Source organism: Lissotriton vulgaris, chromosome 2_1 (genome assembly GCF_964263255.1).
Source record: "Lissotriton vulgaris chromosome 2_1, aLisVul1.2, whole genome shotgun sequence".
In the NCBI taxonomy this organism is placed as follows: domain Eukaryota; kingdom Metazoa; phylum Chordata; class Amphibia; order Caudata; family Salamandridae; genus Lissotriton; species Lissotriton vulgaris.
Window position 1 is genome coordinate 198,170,511 of NC_141687.1, and position 13,942 is coordinate 198,184,452.

The following is a 13,942-nucleotide window of genomic DNA, read 5'->3' on the forward strand; positions in this document are numbered from 1 at the left end:
CGGGCTGACACACATTTCCTACCACACATCATTTCCCCAGGTCTCCCGATTAAAATGATCCCTCACTGTGGGTGGGCGAAGTATATGCGACAGGCAAAGGACCAAAATATATTTTGGAGACATCAAAATTACCTATCACAAAACAACCTGGTTGTGCAAGAAGGGGCCATCTAGAGAAACCTTCCAAATTCACACATTTCTGAAAATTAGTCACCCAGGGGAGTCCAGAGAGGAATGGTTTGCGTGGATCCCCAAACAATTCCAACCCAGAATCCCCTGCAAACTTCAAATTTAGCTGAAATAAATCACATTTTCCACATGTTTCTGCATGGGATCACCGCACCGGCACAAATGTTATACCACACATCATTCCCTTCAGTCTACCGGGGCTTACAGACATCTAGGGCTTACAGACATCTTGGGGAACCTAAAATCCCAGACATTTCTGAAAACTAGAAACGTGTGGGAGTCCAGGGATGTGTGGCTTGCATTGATTCCCCAACATTTTCCTTCCAAGAATCAATTCACACACACCGCCAGTCAAATACTATCAATTTACAGTCAGCCAAGCAATATCCATGCACACCGCCAGCCAAGCGCCACCCATGCCCTCCGCCAGCTAAGTGCCATCCCGGCACACCGCCAGAAAGCATGACTGGACTCGGAACAGCAACCAGCCTTGGCAGATTGCTGCTCGACCAGCTCTGGGAGGGGGAGATGTGCTAGTAGAAGGCACTGCTCCCACTTGTGTTACTGGGGCCCGATATTGCGACACTGCTACAAAACCGCCCCCCAGTGACAAAATAGCCCCCCATGGCAAGAAAACTGTTCCACATCTACCTGGTTAACACTCGGTGCCCTCTATGGCCAGTCTGGCCCTGCAGCCAAGCACCATCCAAGCACACAGCCAGCCAAGCATTAGTCCACGTACATCGCCAGCCAAGCGCCACTCTACGCACACCACCTTGAAGGCACCAATCAACACACACTGTCATCAAGCACGAGTCCACCCACACATTAGCCAAGTGCAGGTCCACACTTACAGCCAGCAAAAAGACAGCCAAAGGTCAGTACACACAGACCATCAGCCAAAATCCAGTTTACACAAACTCATCCTAGTTTCTAGTGGTTTCTGCTACCGCTTGGGTGCAGATAAGAAAATATTACAGAAACAGACAAAGTGTGCGCCTAAAAAAAGGGTGCAACAATTGCCTATGGGGCTTCTCACAGGCATGCCCATAAACATATTCCTGGTGCCTAGTGGGCTTTCTTTTCTGCACCCCCCCCGCCCTAGAGGTGCAGATAAGGGGCTATTGCCCGGATCTGCCTCCGGAGGGGGCAGAATTTTTTTTTGGGGGTGGAGGTATTAGCATGCCCATTCTTGGCAGCCCCAACCCCTATGTTTAAAAAACACAGGAAATATTCCCTCGTGCCTAGTGGCTTTCTCACCCCCGGGGGGCAGATTAGTGCCTACTACCCCCGTCAGGCAGACAGACTGTGGCACATTTTTATGGGTGTGGTGGGGGCTTTGGCATGCCCATTCTGGGCAGCCCCCACCCCATGGTACAATAAGAAACATAATCCCTGGTGCCTAGTGGCCTTTCTGTGCTGGGGGGTAGATAAGGCACGATTGCCTCATCTGCCTCCAGGGGGGCAGAAAGACTGTGGCAATTTTTGGGGAGGATGGGTTATTGGCATGCCCATTTTGGCCAGCCCCCACTCCTATACATATAAAAAAAATCCCTGGTGTCTTGGCTACCTCCCAGGAGGGGCAGAAAGACTATGGAATTTTGTAGGGGTGGGGGCATTGACATGCCTGTCTCAGGCAGCCCCCGCCCCTAAATACAATTTTTTTTAAGATCCCTTGCATCACACAGGCTCTCCTCCACGGGGGGGGGGCAGATCGGGAGCCATTGTCCCCACCTGCATTCCTGGCTGGGGCAGGAAGACTTTGGAAGTTTGCAGGGGTAGGGGAAATTGGCTTGCCCATCTCGGGCAGCCCCCACCGCTAAATCCAATAAAAGAAAGAATCCCTGGCATCTAGTGGGCTTTCTGCTCCCATCTGCCCAGAAAGACTTAACTGGCCCTAAAACAATTGGGGAAACAAAGGCCTTTGCCCAAGGGGCTGCTCCCCCCACCCTGGTGTCCAGTGGGTGGATCCCTGCTTGGGGATCTCCCTCCTGGGCTGATCCCTAAGCTGGGATCCATTAGAGAGGGGTACCATTAGAAAGGGGAGATTCTTCCTTTCAAATGATACCTCTCCTGTTTTCTACGTGTTAGGAGGGCTGGGATAGCTCCCTGTGCACATAGAAGGTGAAACTGAAATGAGGTTATATGGCGTGCACGCTGATCGTCATTTCAGGGAAACCAACTAAACAGCCTTGGGAGCTGGGTAAGCTCTTCCCCAGCTCCCGAGGCTGTTTTGTGGAAAGGGAATCCCTCTTTTGCCCACACCAGAGGGAATCCCTGTGCTACGGCGTCGGACGCGCTGGAGCGGTCCGATGCACATGAGCACTTTGGCGTCGGATGGCTTCCACATGCCGGACGCATAGAAGGGGTTAAGCACTGGGTGAGTTTACCTAAGATCTTGCAGTCAGTGTGGAAATGGATGTTTTCAGATGGTGCTTAACAGGTACCCCAGCTTTAAATAGCAAAATGAATAAGAAGATGTAGTTCTCCAATGGGGGCTGGACTCAGGGCTGGACTGGGAATGTTTTGTAGGTTCTCGTTTATGCAAGGTGATGCTATGTGGCTCTAAAAGACACAAACAATAGCAATAACCTATATTTGACCACAAAAATAATTTTTGAACCCAAGTGCCGTGCTAAATATTATTGCATCCTGCAGACAGACACCCCTCATAATCCATGGAAAGTGAATGTTGTGGGCAAGGGTGTAGGAGACACTAAAGTTCTGAGGGGCAAGAGGATGGGGGCAAAGACCTCCCTTGGGAGAGCTAAGCCAGGGTCTGGTTTGGTTCTAAGAGCCAGAGTCAGAAGATGTAAATCGGGCAACAAATGTCATGAAAAAAATGTGATAAGGACTTTAAAATGAAAATATGTATTTTTCAACATTTTCTAGTGTCTCAGTTAAGTACATGCAATTATATCCCTGAAATGAGTAACAGTAGGTCTAGATGTCCCTGAAATGAGTAACAGAAGCTCTAGATGTAGCCACCTTGTAGAGAAGTGTGGCTCAATGGTTAGCGTGGCAGACCCTGATGCAGTAGTTTGTCCGGGAGAAGGGTTCAATTCCCGCCTCGGCGGGTCTCGGGCTCAATTTCCTCTGACCTGATGATTCTCGCTTCGGTGCCTATTCTAATCATGAGTCCCACTCTGCACCTCTGGGCAAGCTTGCTTAATCTTTACAACGGCCCCAACAACGCTGAGAATGCCTGACTTCTCCTTGGGGGTGCTCAGGAGTGGGCTCCTCACAGGGAAAGGCCAGGAAGGGTCCCTCGGCGGTATTCGTACAAGCGCCGAGATGCCTACGGGTAGTCGTGCGCTATACAAGTGCGTAATAATTTCATCATCATCATCATTTCATTTCATGTAGTGACATACAAAAAGCTAGAAAACCCATGCAGATTTCACCTCTGCAGGTTTACATTCTGCAGAGGCTGTGTATGCACAATCGTATTACAGAGGTGGAGAACAGCATGGGCATTCTGTTTATTATCAAATTAGGATTCTGCATTTATTTATTTATTTGAAAAGTTTTATAAAGCGCGAACAAGAACCAGACAGGTATCAGAGCGCTGTACAAAAATAAACTAACGTTGACATGAAGAAACAGTATGAGTACATAAGAGGAATCTGAAACATAAAAAGTAAATGTGGGTGCTAGGGAAAGACAAGGTAGCATGTGATCAAACAGGTAATAACCCTACTAGACCGGCTGTGCAGTTTTAGCAGCAACAAAATACATTTCCAAACACAAAGTAAAAATTATTGTCAAGCAAACATTTGAAAACCAAAAGTAAAAATTATTGTCAAGCATACAGCGTTGTGTGGGTGTACCTCACTTCCATTTTGTTTCCCAGTGTACATTTCACCATAAAAAACCTGGTGAAATCTGAGTGTGAAAATGGCCAATTAATCAGTAATGCTTACTGGAATTGTAAGGAAATCCGCCATTTATGAGCTGAAACTCATAATGTCCTGGCAGTCCATTGTACGGCAAGGTCGGATATTTGGGGCATCAGTTCTGGATTTGGGATTAGCGCTCGGGAAAGATTGTGCAACGGGTTCGGGACCTAACTTCTTTCTGTCAAATACATTTTCTGGAAAGCAATTTTTAACATTAAACAAGGACGTTTGAAATATAAATTATTACAGAAAAACTCTAAATCAAGCAAAGCAGCAAAGTTTTCCATAGATCATTGTGATGGTTGCCCAATAAACTTTACCAATAATTACCAATGAGAATTTCCATGGAAAATGGCCAATTAATGAGTAATGTTTACTGGAATTGTAAGGAAATCCGCTATTTACGAGCTGAAACTCATAATGTCCTGGCAGTCCATTGTACGGCAAGGTCGGCTATTTGAGGCATCAGTTCTGGATTTGGGATTAGCGCTTGGGAAAGATTGCGCAACGCGTTCAGGACCTAACTTCTTTCTGTCAAGTACATTTTCTGGAAAGCTATTTTTAACATTAAACATGGACGTTTGAAATATAAATTATTACAGAAAATCTCTAAATCAAGCACAGCAGCAAAGTTTTCCACAGATCATTGCGATGGTTGCCCAATAAACTTTACCAAGAATTACCAATGAGAATTTCAATAAAAATACCACTTTTAGATCTAGTTGTAACTTCCTCTACCAGTGCCCAACCTGTACACAATTATGAAATAAAGGTAGAAATAATTTTGTTTTAGATATTTTACTCTAGATGTGTCACATGGTGTGCATGACTTAGGTAATAGGCTGGGTTCAGACGATGCTACTCAAGTACAACTCACATGAAGGGTCAATATAATGCTGCCCTAGAATGCCACCGGTGCCCTGACTCCTGAGAGTATCTTGTTAAAGTACATTGATAAGGGGCCGTTCGAACAGGCTCTTAGCATGGTTGGTGCACCTGAGTCTAATGGATTGCTCATAACCCAGATTTTATCTGATGAAGGGATATTCTTTTACTCACCCTGTGCCATTCATGCACCCTTTTGTGGCTAATACGAAACCCTCTACCGGCACCCCAAGGTTATTTGGCCGGAGCCTCGGCAGAGTTGCTGGCACCTTTGCCATTGAGTATGTTTGATCCGGTTCGCCAGGAGGACCTGGGGGGCCCATAACAGTGCAGGAAATTTGCCTGGCCAGCACAGACATGGCTGCTGGAACCCCCCCCAGCCCGGATGGTTTGCTGGCAGAGTACATTTGCTCCCTCCCTGACCCCTAGATTAGAGGCATTGTATGCCAAGTCGTTGCACTTGGGATCACTGGTGGCTTCATCTAGGGACGAGCTTGTGGTCTCCCTTCCTAAGAAGAAGTCACCTGTCACACACCCATCTGATTTACGCCCCCCTCTCCATGCTAAAAGTAGATATTCTCATTAAAATCCCAGCGAGGACCCTGCTTCTCCACGTGCCTGGCCTCGTACATGATGACCAGAATGGATTTATTCCAAGCAGGTCCACCTCTGGGAACCTCCGTAGGTATACCATATCCTCTACCACCAGGGTCTTGGCCTTTATTCTGATGATTTCATTATGTCAGTAGACCTGGAGTAGGCCTTCGATTCAGTTAGGTGGGATTTCCTTTGCACAATTATGAGGTATATGGGACTAGGAGATCCGTTGGGTACCCCTATTATACAATTATACAGGGTTAGGATGGGTGATGTCATCTCAGTCTCATATGGTGTGCATTGAGACACCAGACTGGGATACCCATTGTCTCCCTTTTTGTTTTCTCTAGCCATTGAGTTCTTGGCAGAGCTCTTCTGACAGAAGGGTGCTGGTCATGGGTTGGTTTTGGAGGGCAGAGAAAATATCATATCTTAATATGCTGACAACTTACTGCTCTACCTAACAGATAGTCATATGGGAGTTGCCAATGCCGTGACGTTATTAAATGAGCTTTTAGTACTTGCAGGCTTTTGGGTTAACAAGTCCAAAACTCACCTTTTACCCTTGACATCAGGGATAGTACTCACTTGGTCACCTCAGTTCTTTCGATATTTGGGAATCCAGGTGTTTCATGCTTTGGATGATCTTAGAGAAGGCAATCTGGGACCGATGATATGATCACTGAAGGCCTGTGTACATTTCTGGCACTATGATGATGGCTCACATCTCCTTGTCTAAGATCATTATGCTCCACAGACTCATATTTTTTGTAAATCTCCCTGTTATGATACTACGCTCTTGGTGTAGGAGAGTAGGGTCTCCCCACTTTTGCTGTGATTCTCTGGTTTTTCGACTTTAGTGTGGCTGTGGGCCTGCAAATCAGACCCACAGCCCAGCAGTTCTCTCTCTAAATTGATACCATGTACTTTAGGTACATACCAGATTGGTTACAGGGTCACCCTTGTGAACCCCTGTATAGTGTACCCTCGGTACCTAGGGCATAGGTGCACCTTAGGCCTACCAGGGGCTGCTGCATGTATTGTGCCACCCCTGGTTTGCCTTCCAAACTGACACCACAGGTCTGTTCACGCAGCCTGGGTAAGGTGGTGTAACCACCCCTTACTTAGATATAGTATCCCTATATCTACCTGAATATATAGACACATATACACCTATAAGACACTCCTATGGTTGTCCTCGACAATCCTGGAGGCAGAGTGCTTGGTTTTATGTGAAAGGGTGCCCTAGCATGAGCTGAGTCCCTCTGCAGCTTTCGGAAACATCTCCTTATAGCTGTTCTATGATTATAGCCATACCATATACTCTTGAGTGCATTATAATCCTCGCGGTTAATGCTAACTTTGATTTGGCTTTATCAAAACATGTCCTGTAAGGTGTCAAACACTTTAGAATACTACCCCCATCCCCCCCGCCAGTCCTGGCGGCAGGGTTAGCATTCCACCCGTCTAGAGGGAGAAGACATGTAGTTACTGCTTTACCCGATTAAACAGAGGCTCAGCATCACAAAATGGAAGCTGCTGCCACAGACACGAGTCTGACCTCCTGCTGCTGGTCGAAACTCCAGCAGGGGAGGCCAGACAATAGGTTTCCTGTCCAGGGAGGTGCCAGCACCTCCCCAGAAAGGGTTTTGTGTATTGGGGCAGGGAGGGCTTCATCAGTAGATGCTTTTCCAAACACTGCCTGGGGCACACAAGGTGCTCCATGAATAGCCCGGTTGAAACCAGTTGCTGGGGCACTCCAGCCCTGCTCTGGTGCAAAACTGGGCAAAGGGAAAGGGGTGTAACCACCCCCTTCCCAGGACCACCCATACGAGGGACCTAGTCAGGTAATCCAGCCCCCATTCTTAATATAAGTATAGGAGCTGTGTCCCCAGGACTTTAGATTATCCTGGACGAATCTTTGAAAGACATATCTTGGACCTTCGACATTCCATTCTGACTGGAAGACAGAAGACATCTCCCTTGTGGTCAAGGAGTGACCACCCTGTGCAAACAGGCACCAACAGCAACTTTGCCGGTCTGCAGTTTCAAGGCTCCCGTCGGAACCCGAAGACTCTGCAACTCAAGAACTAGACTTCCAGACTTTTCTGACCCCGACCCACATCCACAGCAAAGCTGAGACCCGTGGCAGACACAAGAGACGTGGGACCGGACATCTTGGACATCCTGCATTTTGCTACCTTCACTCCTTTCCTGTAGCCTCAGTAAGTTATGCATTGGGGTACGAGAAGCCCCAACCCCGAGCACCATTTGCACCGAAGCTCAGGCCTCCACGGTCCGCGAGTAACCCGTGGGCCTCGCCTTTGCATTTGAGCTTGACATGTCTTCCCGGTTCCTTGTCTGTTGGCTAGTGAGCCCCCTGAAGACGCCATCTTGAATTTAACTTGCTTTCCTGGTTGCTGCAGGCTTTCTCCAGCTTCCCTGAAAAGGAGAAGTGCCACAAACCTTGCTGGTCTGCAACAGAGCCAATCACGAAATCCTGTGTGGGTGAGGTTGCCAAAGCTTGTTGAGTCCAATCCAGATACCAAGACCGCAGTCATCTAGATCCATCATAGACAGCTCGAATCCAGTTCCTGGTAATCGTCGAAGCCTTCTGGACTTCGTGGCTGAAGAGACAAACTCACCTTCTTCACCTTCACTCACCCGACATCGCCTGGTTCCTTCCTGGTACCTTCCTGGTCACTGGCTAGTGACCCAGACTCTGTCCCCTCTGCTTTCAGGTTCTTAACATCGCCGATCCACCCTTGGATCCACCCGGACACTTTTCCTCTGGTCGCCTGCCGCACTTCTTTGCAGCTCTCCATAGAAAACGACGACGAAACCCGACACGAAAAGACACCTATGCACCCGGCTTACCTGGGTGAGGTAACACGAGTACTCCGGTGCTCCCATGGGTCTTGACTCTCGAAGTGTCCTAGTTTAAAAGGGTTCCATCCTAGTCCATCCGGAAGTGTCCTTAAATTGCATATTTGTAACTTTTACGAACTCCATTGAAAGTCAATGGTAATCCGCGTTTGTGTTTAGACATTGCACGTGTCTCCCGTAGACCTCCTACTTCCTAACCTTTGGTTGTTTAGTGTAGCCCCAGCGATTCCACAGGCCCCAGGCCTGCTTTCTAACTCTCACATGGTACTTATACCACTTTCTTAGTATATGGTTTGTGAGGCCCCTAGGGCATAACGTATACTGTGCAACTTATTGTTTATTAACTGTGTGACTTGTATTGTATTTTGACCTCTGACCTCATAAAGAGTGCAGAGGGGTTGTGTTTAGATTAAATACATATATATTTGATATATACCTTGTGTGGTGTCCTTTCATTTGGTACTCAAGGGATTATAAATGGTAAAACAAGTTGCTTAACTCGCCTACTGAAGTCTTAGCCTGAAGACTGCTGGTTCATGCTACCACTAGAATAGCTTTCTATAAGGTTGACTTTACAACCACCACCAATAAGGGTCCATTAGACTGGTGCAAGGTGACCACTAGAACTAGTGGACATCATATGCCAGGCTAACTTCTCACACTTGATTTATCACTTTGGATTTCCGACTCCAAGAATTGATATGGGGTGGGGTGCAATAGAATCTACCTGGCAGTACTCCGGAGAGCCCTGGGAGACTGTGGCTTAGGTGCCACTGATTTTGAATTATACTAGTTGGCCGCTCAGTTTCAGTGGTTGGCCCTGTGGATAGAGAGTAACCACCTCAAACTTCTGGGTTGATAAACAGGGGTAGCTGATGGCAACCTCCTTAATCCGATAAGGGTTATTCCCACACCAGACGTTTTATTGAGAGTGGCACTACAGTGCTGGCAGAGATGCTTATGGCGAACAACTAAAACTCCTCTCTATTCTCCAGACCTACCATTGATAGGGTTACCACATGGGGATCTTCTTTCCTCATTCACGAGTCAACAATTATCTGACTCAACGGCAGCCGGTCTTATCACGGTGATTGATTGCTTCGGATTGGGTGAGCTTATCCCACTGAAGGAGTTATTAGCACAACATGACTTGCCTCCCGACCAGCTCTTGAATTATCATGCTCAGATGAAAACGTTCAGGCATTTGTGGCCGAGAGTAGACGAGAGCCTGAAAAATATATCATTCTTCAGACTCTTGTGACCTTGGGCTTTGCACATCACCTCGTGAAATGGGTTATAAGGCACAACTCAAGATGATCACAAAACTACTGCTCAGGTCTGCAAGACTATTGGAATGCTGTAGTTGCCATAATTAACGGGGCGCTAGCTCGTTCCTTCCCTCACACAGAAGAGATGTGTCTCTGAGGATTGTTCCCTAGACCCAAGGCACGCAAGGTTGGCACTAGGTTTGTAGACCTGGCTTTGGTCCTGGCAAGAAGACGTATGTAAATGTAAATGTATTGGCATTTATATAGCGCACTACTTACCCGTAGGGTCCCAAGGCGCTTCGACCGCTGCGAAACCCTTCCTGGCTTCCCTGAGAGATGGTCCCTTAATGGGTATCTCCAGGGTGAGACCAGGTATCCCCGGCGGTCTGGTGGGGCCGTTAGTGAAGATGAGGCAAGCTAATGCCCAGAGTTGCCGAGTGTGATCGCTGATCAGAGTGGGCACCGAGGCGAGAGAATTATTGAGTCCGCTGACCCTGGTCCAGAAACCTGCCGCGCAGGGAATCGAACCCTGGTCCTGGGCCGTCCTCTGCTCTCGGGTTTGCCGCCTCTAACCAGTGAGCCACACTACTTCACGTATGTCAATGAGATGGATGGCTTGGGTCGGCCTAACGGTGGCGACATGGGAAAGGGATGTTAACATGTGCGCCAAAGCTGAAGAGAGAGCACAAATTAGGGAAGATGCATGAAGGATAAGGCGTCGCCCATTGGTAGACTTTTGAGCAGAGGTGCTTAGAACCTGGGGGCCTCATTTATGAGAAATTACGCATCGCTGCGTGAAAGCAGCGATGCGTCACTTCTCAGTGCGCACTCCTTGCGACATTCCAGATGCATCATATTTAATGTATGACGCATCATGTCGTAAGGAGTTACAGATACGTCAGTATTTCTGACGTATCTGTAAGTGCAAAAGTGACGCATTGCTGGAGTGTGTCACAAAAGTGACGCAACTCCAGCAATGCGTCCTTTCACATGGGGCAAGCCCCATGTGAAAGGGCCTGCGTCAGTCTTACGCCTGCTGTGAGGCAGGCGCAAGATTTTGAAGCAGCGGCATCCTAAAAGTGACACAGTGAAATCTCATAGATTTCACTGCGTCACTTCTACGACCCTTCCTTGCGTCAATACGCCTCCCTTGCATACATTATACCTGGCGCAGGTATAATGTGGCGCAGGGATTTACAAAGTGACACATCTACCTAGATGCGTCACTTTGTAAATATGGTGCAACAAGGCGCATTTGTTACGCTGCTGGTGCGTCACAAAAAGCACCGCCAGCGTAAAAGTGACGCACGGCCTCATAAATGAGGCCCGGGGATTATAGGAATGATGGCAATGCTGGAGAAGGGTAGATGGCACACACCAAGATGAGAGTATCATGCTACCCCCTTGAGGTTGTATATTTTTCTACCAGGAAACTGTTTGAATGGGGTGTCCTCATTTCCTCCCCGGTCACCAGCGAAGGATGTGAATGTTTTTGGGACCATTGGCATCACTCTGTCTAAAGCAGGTTCCATTAAACTTTTTTTTTCATTCACACCCTCAGGACAAACATGTTCTTGATTTTTATTTCATACACATAGTTCTTTTCTTTGACCATTTTGCTTATTTTTTAAGGCATTTCTGAGACTACAATTACAACTTCCAATTGTCACTATACACATCGAGCACCAAAGAGTTACAATCCATAGAATCGCCACAAACATTTTTGGAGGATGTTACCATACATAATTTGAGGCTCACTAGACCAGGGTAAATTTACGAAACTATTATTGTCATGAAAAGGTCCTTGATTACTTGGATACCATCTTATGTAACTATCGTTGAGGGTGTGCTCTGATGTGATCCAATATGTTTATCAAGTATTGACTCTTGCTCTTATATGCATGTTTGTATCACTCTATTCAAATGCCAATTAAAAGATGTTTTTCAAATACAAAAGATGTTTCACATGGTATATACTTCTAACCACACCAAAACATTATTTTATACAACTACATGCAGGTCTAGAGTTCCCCACTAGAAACTGGTCCTGTGGTGAGAGTGTTGCCTCAGCCATCGACTGTAGAAAAAAAATAACATACTTAATTATGCAGTAAAGAAGATAGATTTTCTGAAAAGAATGCTTTGCTTTGTTATAAAGTCATTCTTACCATAGTTGTCAGGATTGTATGAGCGGTTGCCCGCAAAATTCTGCTAAGAATGGGCTCTGATTGCAATTAGAATGTTCAGAGTTTGATTAGCTCTCACAGAAATGTGCAGATTCTGAGGAGTTACGTGAAGCTGTGCATATTTGTAAGCGGATGCCACTATTTAAAAAAGACCTTTATGTTTGTAGACTAATTAGGTGTCAGGAAGGAACTCAAATTGAGTGTAACCTTGTCGAGCAGGAACCAGGGTTTTGCAAGAATAATGTCATATCAGCGATCTAATGCGTTATTGTGACATCATTTTTGCTTCCTTAGCTAAGGTTGGTCGCACACTCCACAGGAGAACCCATTTTGCATTGCTAATAACCTTTCTCCTGCTAAAAGTGGCACAGTTTAGTCAAGGGTGAGGACGTTTGTAAGGGGATCTAATAAAGAGTGATTTTTATAAGTTAGATGGGGAAATATCCATAGGTAACTTGAGTCGTCATTAAGAGAAAATGCAATAAAAAACATTCTGGTTGCCCAAATCACACTCAAAAATGTTCAGAAAGTTGTCATTGTGATTCACTTCCACATCGGCGGTTTCTTATCAAGGGCGCCAGGGCGCTGCCCCCTTTACTTTCGCCTCATCACCAAAATGAAAGTTAAGTGTCTGCTGTGTTGTTAAAATGCACATACACGGTATTCTTTATTCCTGCTGGGGCTCCTGTACTTTGCCACTAAGTGACACTGAAAACCTGCTGCTCCTCTCCTGGCCTGGGTGGACCCAAAGTCCACAATATTTGCCGGGCTGATGATCGCACAGCCCTGAGGCCTCTGAGGTCATCAGCTCGGCAAAGACTTCAGCCTTGAGGACCAGTCTCCATCCCTGATGACGTAGGGGTAACATTGCCCAAGGCGTTTCAGGACGGAGCGCCATAGTGCTGGGATTTCACGTCAATCAGGAGGTGGATACAATAACAGGGTCACCTCATCCTTTCCCAACCCATCACAGAGGGATGGGTCCCACTAATGGGAGGAGTTGGAAAAGGGTGGGGTAGAGGCTGCAGCAGGTGGGAAGCTGAGAAATGGAGTCTGTTCAGTTTGTCATCAGGTGTTTTGAAGACAATTCAAAGGCTTGAGGTCTCTGAAGGATACCATTAGCAGCTCCTGTGTGTCACGCCTGTATGTTTCACAGTCACTGACTGGCAGTGAAGAGCAGATCTGGTGGTGGTGTGAAGTGAAGCTGGTGTTGGTGCGTACTGCAGGTGCGTATGTACGCTAGCTTGATGAATCCAGACTGTGTATTGCAGCTCCCAATCCTCTGGACCATGAGGTGAGAGGTTTTTACGGCTGTCTGTTCCTGAAAAGATTTACATCACCCTACTGTTGAAAAAATATATATCTGTAGATCTTAGCCTCGCAGAGAGCAATGCGACAAAATGATTAGAGCAAGCAAAGTTTGTATGATCCAGCAATATCTCCCTGAAATGCCGCCCAGTTAGTATGTTATGTTATGTTAACAGTTTCTTGTAAAGCGACGTACACCCAGGGGCTTCATGGCGCTGACTGATAGAAAATCCTGATGGAAAAGGAGAGTACCTAAACCGATGAGAAGAGCCAGGTTTTAACCACATCGCTGCGGCAGCTATTACGCTCAGTAGAACGCGCCGCGCAGGAGCGAAATTAGCAACGCGCAGGCGCGGCGGCAGGGCCATGACAGAACCGCTCCGTCATCAGCACAGCCCAACCGCAGCTGATGACGGAGCGGTTCCGTCATCAGCATCGAACGGGTTAAGCTGTTTCCCAAATTCCAGGAGATCGGTGCAGTAATACATCCCCAGGGGGAGGGAGTTCCAGAGTCCAGATGCAAAAGTGGCGAAGCTGCGTCCACCCTGGCGTTGCAGTTTGAAAGCTGGTGTGACCAATAGATGAAGATTGGCAGACCGAAGGTTGCGAGAGGGCATATACCTGGGGAGGAGAAAGTTGATGAACTGAGGGCTACGGACATGGAGGGATTTAAAGACCATACAGGCTATTTTCAATTTTACTCATTGAGCAAGAGGAAGCCAGT